Raw genomic sequence first — 8,527 nt, 5'->3', positions numbered from 1 at the left:
AGTTTAGTGCTTCTTAGGAAATATGATGGGAAAATGCAACCATCTAAGATTTCTATTTTCTTTGCCTCTTTTTGGGTAAGGATATATGATCTTCCTCTAAATGGGATGAATGATAAGACAATCCGGGTATTGGGGATTCCGTGGGTACAGTTGAGGATATTGATTTTCCTACTGAGTCTTCTAGTTGGGGTGTTTTCTCAAGAATTCGTGTTAGAGTGAATATCATAAATCCACTACCATGAGTTAAATGTATAAGTTTGTAAAATTGAGAGATAGTTTGGGCAAGTCTGAGATGTGAAAAACTATCCAATTTCTACAATTGTTGCAGTAAATTGGGTCATTCAGATAGAGATTGTATTTTATGGATGGAGAAACAAGAGATATTTGAGAACCAACCGCTTTCCTTACGAGGTGTGGATGAGACTTGATGAAGGGGGTTTTCTTACTCGGAACTGTAAGGCTACTTTCCTAAATCATTCCAAGGATGTTTTTGGGACTACACGAAGGGTTGAGTCTCAGATAGGGGATAAAGAACTCTGTTCAAAACCACTTGATGCAACTAAAAGAATTTTTGATCAGATGCTTGAGAATCTGATTATGGAATCAAATTTAATGACAATACAATTAGTTGAAGGTAAAGGGCAGGTAAGAAAGAAGGAGATTATCACTATGGATCAGACCTTTGATGGTGGGTTGGATCTTTAGGGTCGGGGGAGGTGATGAAAGACCTTAGTCCTTATTATAAGTATGATATTCTTAGGCCTACTCTGGACATCAACATTCACTCTAGGGCTTCTTTGTCTAATTTCAATGGAAAGAAATTATTGTGTGGTTTGTGAAGCAACAACTTGTCCCACAGGTGAAGAAGCGATTCTAGCGATGCAAGGGAGTTGTTTCTTAGATTGAAGATGTTCCTCAAACTGTCAGTGTTCCGTCGTCCAGTCTAACAATGTGTGGGATGTTTTATTAGACTAAGATGTGGTTAAGCAAGTTGGTGGTTAAAAGGGTAAAATTGTCTCTTTGACTCCATCTAAACGCCTACTAGAGGTAAGTGCTTCTGACTATTAATCTTATTTGTTTGATTTCAAATGGGTTAAAGAATCAAATGATACTAATGTGGTAGATGTGGAAGTTTTATCGGCAAAGTCTGACTTTTAGCCTTGCTAAACACCATGAAAATCATAAGTTAGAACTCTCGTGGGTTTGGGAACCCACGCTGAGTTTGAGTTCTTTGGGATTTAATCTAGAGACAAGATTTTGATGCGGTTTTCATTATGGAAACCAAGGGCACAATCCATTGTATGTCCACTTTGAGATTTTATTTGGGGTTTTCTGGTTGTTTGGTTGTTAATTTTGAGGGAAGGAGTGGAGGCTTGGCATTGTGGGGAAGAAAGAAGTTGACTTAGAAGTTCTATCATATTTGAAGCATCATATTGATGCATGGATTCATGATACGGATAAGTTGTGAAAATGGAGAAATATTGGGGTTCATGGTCATCTAGAGGCAGGGTGTAGGGTGGAAGTATGGTCCTTGATGAAGTATTTATCTGAATTTTCTGATTGCTCTTGGTTGTGTTTTGGTGATTATAACGAGATAGTGTCTAACTCAGAGAAGAAGGGTGGTCGGGTTCGACATGAAGGATAGATGCAAGCTTTTAGAGAGGCAATTGGTTATTGCCACTTTCAACAATTACTTATGGATGGTTCATTTTTTACATGGTCTAATATGCAAGAAGGGGACACAAATATTCAAGAGAGGCTTGATCAATTTTTTGCAACCATAGATTGGCTAACTTTATTCCCATCACCACAAGTTTTAAGTTTTCCAACCTCTTATTCTAATCATATTTGCTTAATACTCAACATAATTGGTTTAGTTGAAGTTTCAAGGCAGAGTAAGAAACCTTTTAGATTTGAAGCAATATGGAAAGGGGCTGATGGTTGTGATGATGTTATATCTGAGTTTTGGTCTGATAGAGTTGAATTTGATACTGTTAAGACACTGGAATATGCATTGTGCCTTTGTAGTCATAACTTAGGTGACTGGAAGCATATTCACTTTGGTAATATTTAGACCCATTTGAGAAATAAAAGGAGAGAGTTTAAAAAATTAATCACTGATAATCATTTATCGACTTTTATATCTAATGTGCATGCCTTAAAATATGATATCAATTTATTGTTGGAAAAGGAAGAGTTAATGTAGAAACAGTGCTCTAGAGCTATCTATGGTTACACTCGGGGGATCAAAACTCTAAGTTCTTTAATTTCAAAGCTTCACATAGAAGGACTAGAAATACTATAACTCAACTTTAAGATGATATGGGTTTGTGGAAAGAGGGACGAGAATTGGAAGAAGTTATAACTTTTATTTCTCAGGGCTGTTTAATACATCTAATTCAAGGGGAATGTCTTTAGTTATTGATACTTTACAGCCTAAAGTTTCAACATCGATGAATCATGATTTATTACAACCTTATTCGAGGGAAGAGGTTCAGGCAACTTTGTTCCAAATGCAATCTATGAAAGCTCCTAGTCTAGATGGTATGCCTACTGTCTTTTGTTCAAAAATACTAGACTATAGTGGGGGATGTTGTCAAAGCAATGTTGGCTTGTCTTTGTAAAATACCTCAAGAATTAAATGAGACTTTTCTTGTTTTAATCCAAATAAGGAAAAGCCTATCAAGGTTACATATTTTAGACAATTAGCTTGTGTATGTGGTTTATAAAATCATAGCCAAAGTTATTGCTAATAGGCTTCAGCTTATTTTGCCAGAAGTGATTAGTGAAAATCAACGTGCTTTCATCCTAGGTAGGCTTATTACTAACAATATTTTCGTTTTGATTGAGGCTGTACATTCTATTCAAAAGCAAAGGAGATGTAAAAGGGCTATTATGTCTTTGAAACTTGATATGAGTAATGCTTATGATAAGGTATAATGATGTTTCTTTGAAAAAGTCATGCTTAAATTGGGTTTTGATGCAAAATAGGTGGATATGGTCTTATCTTGTATTAATTCAGTTTCATATAAAGTTCTACTTGATGGTACTCTTACTTATTCCTTTGGTGCATCGAGAGGATTGTGACAAGGGGATCCACTATCTTCCTATTTATTTGTGCTATGTGCTGAAGCGTTGTCTTCGTTAATTAAATATGTTGAATAGCGATGTTTGCTTAAAGGTGTGAAGATTTGTAATGGTGCACCAATCATTATTCATCTATTTTTTTTTTATAACAGTTTATTGTTTTGTCAAACCACAAAGTCTAAAAATGAATGCATCTGGCAACTGTTATGCACATATGAATATGCTTCCAGACATTAACTAAATTTAGAGGAAATGGAGCTATTGTTTAATATAAATGTGTGTCCAAAGGAAGTAAGTGATATTAAGTCGATTTGGGATGAACAATTTGTCCAACATCATGCAAAGTATTTACGTCTTCTGTCATTTGTTGGTTGAAACAGAAATAATACTTTCGAGGACCAAGAGACATGGGTTTGGAATAAATGGCAATGCTGGAAAGAGAAGTTACTTTCACAAGCTGGTAGGGAAATCCTAATAAGGCAGTTGTGTAGGCATTACCAACATACACAATGGTTTGTTTTTGGTTACCTAAATCATTTTTTCAGGAATTGGAGAAGATGTTTGGTGGGGTTAATGTGGTATGGAGTGAAAGATGCATTGGGTGGATTGAGAGAAATTGTGTACCTCCAAGTTTAAATGTGGTATGAGTTTTAAAAATTTAGAAATCTTTAATTTAGCATTGTTAACAAAACAAGGATGGAGGCTTATACGTGATTCTATTTCATTATTTTTCCAAGTTTTTAAGGCAAAGTATTTCCCTCACTCTACGTTTTTAAAGTCAATTTTGGGCGACAATCATTCCTATGTTTGGAGAAGTATTTTTACAGCTAAGAACATTCTCTCTCAATGATATATTTGGAGAGTCGAGTGAGGTGACGCAATTAATATTTGGCATGAAAAATGGCTTACAACAAACTTAGTATCTTATCTTCCAGTTGCTGAACATAATTCACATAAAGATTTCCATTGTTAATGATGGAATATACAAACCCAAATTGAAGCATTGGAGTTAAAGTCACAAGAAGCTAAACAGAGAAGTTCAAAAGATGAGGAAGTTGTTATATGACAGTTATGTTAGTTGAAGTGGAGGATGAGATAAGTTAGTTAACTGCCAAAGCTTTGATATCTGTATAGTAAAGTTAGATGGCTTACGTTGCCAATACATGTATATAAATAGTAGTGATGTATAACATTTAGTCAATTCAATTCATTTCAGTTATTTCTCACATTGATTTTTCTCTCAAAGATTTTTCTCTTTAAGCTTTAGTCCTCTACTCTGTTTTCAATTTACATATTTTACATGGTATCAGAGCTAAGTTTTCTGGACATCTTGCAGACAAGTATTTTCAGATCATAGGTTATCCACCAGGGTGGAAAGGCCCTTGAGGAAAAAGATTCAATTCAACGCGATTGGCCAATGCAAACATTGCATCTTCTCTAGAGTAAAACTCAAATATCTCAAACATGCCTTTTTCTCAAGAGCAAATACATAATCTGATCACTCTTGCTCATAGCTTATTTACTTCACCTTTCAATTCTAATTCTGCAATCAATACTACCTCCACATCAAGTAATCACTTAACCCTTTGTCTATCTGCTAGCTCTTTGAACAACAACTCTCCTTGGATACTTGATACTGGAGCAATAAAAATACCCACAAAACCCTCTTCAGTCCATTTAACAAATGGTCAATTTTTTCCTTTTAGTTTTTACAGGCAATGTCAAACTCTCTTCTGAGTTAGTGCTACATAATACTCTCTACATTCATTCTTTTCATATCAATCTCATTTATGCTTCAAGATTGACTAAAAAAAACTCTATTGCCTTGTTTCTTTTTCAATCTAGATGTATCTTGCAGGACCTCAACAAATGGAAGATGATCGGGCTTGCTGAAGTTAGAGCTGGCCTATACCACCTCATTAATTTTCCTGCTAATACATAGAATGCATTACTTGACTCAAGCAATTCTTTTTTGGCCTACACATCTACCATTAGTCCTGACATATGGCATTTTCAGTTGGGATATCTTTCTCATGCCAGATTAAAAATCATTAGTTTTGTTGATCCTTCTGTAAAATCATCTCACAATCATATTTATGAGATTTGTCCTCTAGCTAGATGAAAGACACTATCATTTCTTGTATCACAAAACAATGTAAATAAAGCCTTTTAGTTAGTACATTGTGACATTTGGGGTCCATTCTCCACTATCTCTCATTCTAGTTACAAATTTTTTCTTACAATTGTAGATGATCATACACGTTTCACTTAGCTTTATCTTATGAAAAAAAAAAATAGAAACTCGATCCTTACTTATCAATTTCATTGCTTATGTTCAAACTCAGTTTAATACTCAAACACAAACACTTAGAACAGATAATGGCCAAGAATTCAATATGCCTACTCTCTATAAAAAATATGGCATGATCCATCGGCTATCTTGTATAGAAACTCCTAAGCAAAATGGTAGAGTTGAAAGAAAATACTAGCATTTGTTAAATGTAACTAGACCCTCCTTTTTTAATCCAAATTACCTTTACCATATTGGAGTGAGTGTGTGTTAACTGCCATACATCTCATTAATCAAACTCCCTCATCTGTACTAGAAATTAATATACCATATGCTATTCTTTTTCAAAAACCACCTGCATACAACTATCTTAAAGTTTATGGTTGTTTGTGCTTTGCTAGCACTATCCAAAACAATCGAGGCAAATTTCAACCTAGAGCCTTAAAATGTCTATTCCTTGGTTATCCACCTAATATCAAATGATATAAAGTGCTTGACCTGCTTACTCTTAAAATCTTTGTTTCTAGAAATGTTACATTTCATAAATCTGTCTTCCCTTCCATACCAAACACCAATCGCATACCTTATGTATTTCCTGATTTCCCTCCAATATATGAATTCACATTACCTCTCACTTCATCTTCTGAAATTATAGTACCTCCCACTTTATCTTCTGAAATTACAATACCTCCTACTTCACCTTCTAGATTACGGCACCTTCCAATTCATCTTCTGAAATTATAGCACCTCTCATTTCTCAAATTAACTATGAAACTATAAACTTTAGAAGATCTAAGAGAGTAAGGAATCCTCCCCCATATTTGCAGAACTTTTATTGTGGTAATATGGTTAAGCTTGCTTCAACATCTTAAGAATCTTTCAGTTGCTGTCTTCCTTCTCCTGGTAAGCCATATTCTATTGCTCATTTCCTTTCCACTACTAAATTTTCACCTAAACATAGAGTTTTTACTTCTGTTTTATCTTCTACTTTTGAGCCTAAGATTTTCAAACAAGCTAGCTCACATCCTTAATGGCAAACTGCCATGTCATATGAAATTAAAGCTCTTAAATTAAACAAAACTTGAGAACTTGCAATTTTACCTCCAAATAAGACTGCAATAAGATGAAAGTGGGTTTATTGTGTTAAATACAAAGTTGATGGTACAATTGAAAGGTACAAGGCTAGATTAGTGGCAAAAGGGTACACTCAACAAAAGGGTCTTAATTTCTTTGATACATTCTCCCCTGTGGTTAAAATGACAACAGTACACAATTTATTATCAATTGTTGCAATTAAGCATTGGCATTTACATCAACTTGATGTAAACAATACTTTTCTCCATGAAGACTTGAATGAAGAGGTATTCATGCAGCTACCACTAGGGTATTCCTCACCAACTGATCCTAGAGTTTGCAAAATCAAAAAGAGCCTATATGGTCTATGACAGGCCTTAAGACAGTGGTTTTCGAAGCTGTCATCCTCCTTGCTTCAGTTTGGTTTTACTCAAGTAAAGTTTGATTCCTCTTTGTTCATTAGACATAATTCAACCAACTTTGTAGCATTCTTGATTTATGTTGATGATGTCATCATTGCTTCTGATAATCTTGATGACATAGCTACTGTTAAGTAGTTTTTACATGACTCTTTTCTAATAAAAGATTTGTGGGAACTGAAGTATTTCTTGGGGATTGAAGTGGCTAGATCAGCCTAAGGTATCTCTTTATGCCAACGCAAGTATGCTTTAGACATTTTGCAAGACAGTGGTTTTTTAGGATGCAAACTTGTAGCTTTTCCTATTGAATTTATACTAAAGTTGAGTGCTAATTATTCACCTCCTCCGTTATTAGATCCTGTGCTATATTGAAGACTTGTTGGTCGTCTATTATACCTTACTATAAGTAGACCTAACATGTCTTACTCAGCACAAGTACTAAGCCAATTCAGGGCTAATCCTAGTACCAAGCATCTTGAAGCTGCCAAGAGGGTTCTCAGATACTTCAAAGCAACACCACGACAAGACATCTTTTTGTCTGTAGATTCTCCTCTTCATTTAAAAGCATATTCGGAAAATGACTGGGGTGGATTTTGACACTAGAAGGAGTTTCACTGGCTTCACAATGTTCATTGGACACTCTATCATCTCATGGAAGTCAAAGAAACAACCAACTGTTAATAGATCCTCAGCTGAGTCTGAATATAGAGCTCTAGCCTCTACTACATGTGAACTTCCATGGTTAATCTATCTATTGGCTAACTTGCATATTCCCCATCCACAAGCTGTTTTGCTTTATGCTGATAGCAAACTAGGTTTTGACATTGTATCAAATCTTAAACATGACACGACAAAACACATCTAGCTAGATTGCCATATGATTCAAGAAAAATTACAAAAAGGGCTTATCAAAATCATCCATATCCTTTCTAAATATCAACTGGCAAACATACTGAATAACCATTTGGCTCCCTTAATTTTTATCATTTAATCCGTAAGATAGGAATGATCAATATCCATTCCCCTCTTGAAGGGGGGGGGGGGGGGGGGCGTTGGAATATACAAACTCTAATTGAAGCATTGGAGTTAAAGTCACGAGAAACTAAACAGAGAAGTTCAAAAGATGAGGAAGTTGTCATATGACAGTTAAGTTAGTTGAAGTGGAGGATGAGATAAGTTATTCAAGTGCAAAAGCTTTGATATCTGTATAGTAAAGTCAGATGGCTTACATTGCCAATACGTGTATATAAATAGTAGTGATGTATAGCTTATAGTCAATTCAATTCATTTTAATTTTAATGAGAAATCACATTGATTTTTCTCTCAAAGATTTTTCTCTCTAAGCTTCAGTTCTCTGCTCTGTTTTCGATTTATATATGTTTTAATAGTCTTCATAATAAAATAAAGTCAAGCCCAAATTGTAAAAACTATGCCCAGATTGTGTAAATAAGATAAACTTAACACATACTTAAATGTAAGGTCATAAACATAAATATTATTATATGCATGCTTTTTGAAAGGCTAACCAGTAAAATAGTGAAAAGAGGTAGGATAAAATTGTAAAATTACTTAAAATTATACCCTTGAGGGAACAGAGTGCCACGGAAAATCACCCAAAAAAGAAACCAAAACCAGCAACAGTGGGGAAGAAGAGTGA

This window comes from Carya illinoinensis, chromosome 4 (assembly GCF_018687715.1).
Source record: "Carya illinoinensis cultivar Pawnee chromosome 4, C.illinoinensisPawnee_v1, whole genome shotgun sequence".
In the NCBI taxonomy this organism is placed as follows: Eukaryota; Viridiplantae; Streptophyta; class Magnoliopsida; order Fagales; family Juglandaceae; genus Carya; species Carya illinoinensis.
The sequence above is the reverse complement of the archived record's forward strand: the minus strand, read 5'-3'. Positions refer to the sequence as shown.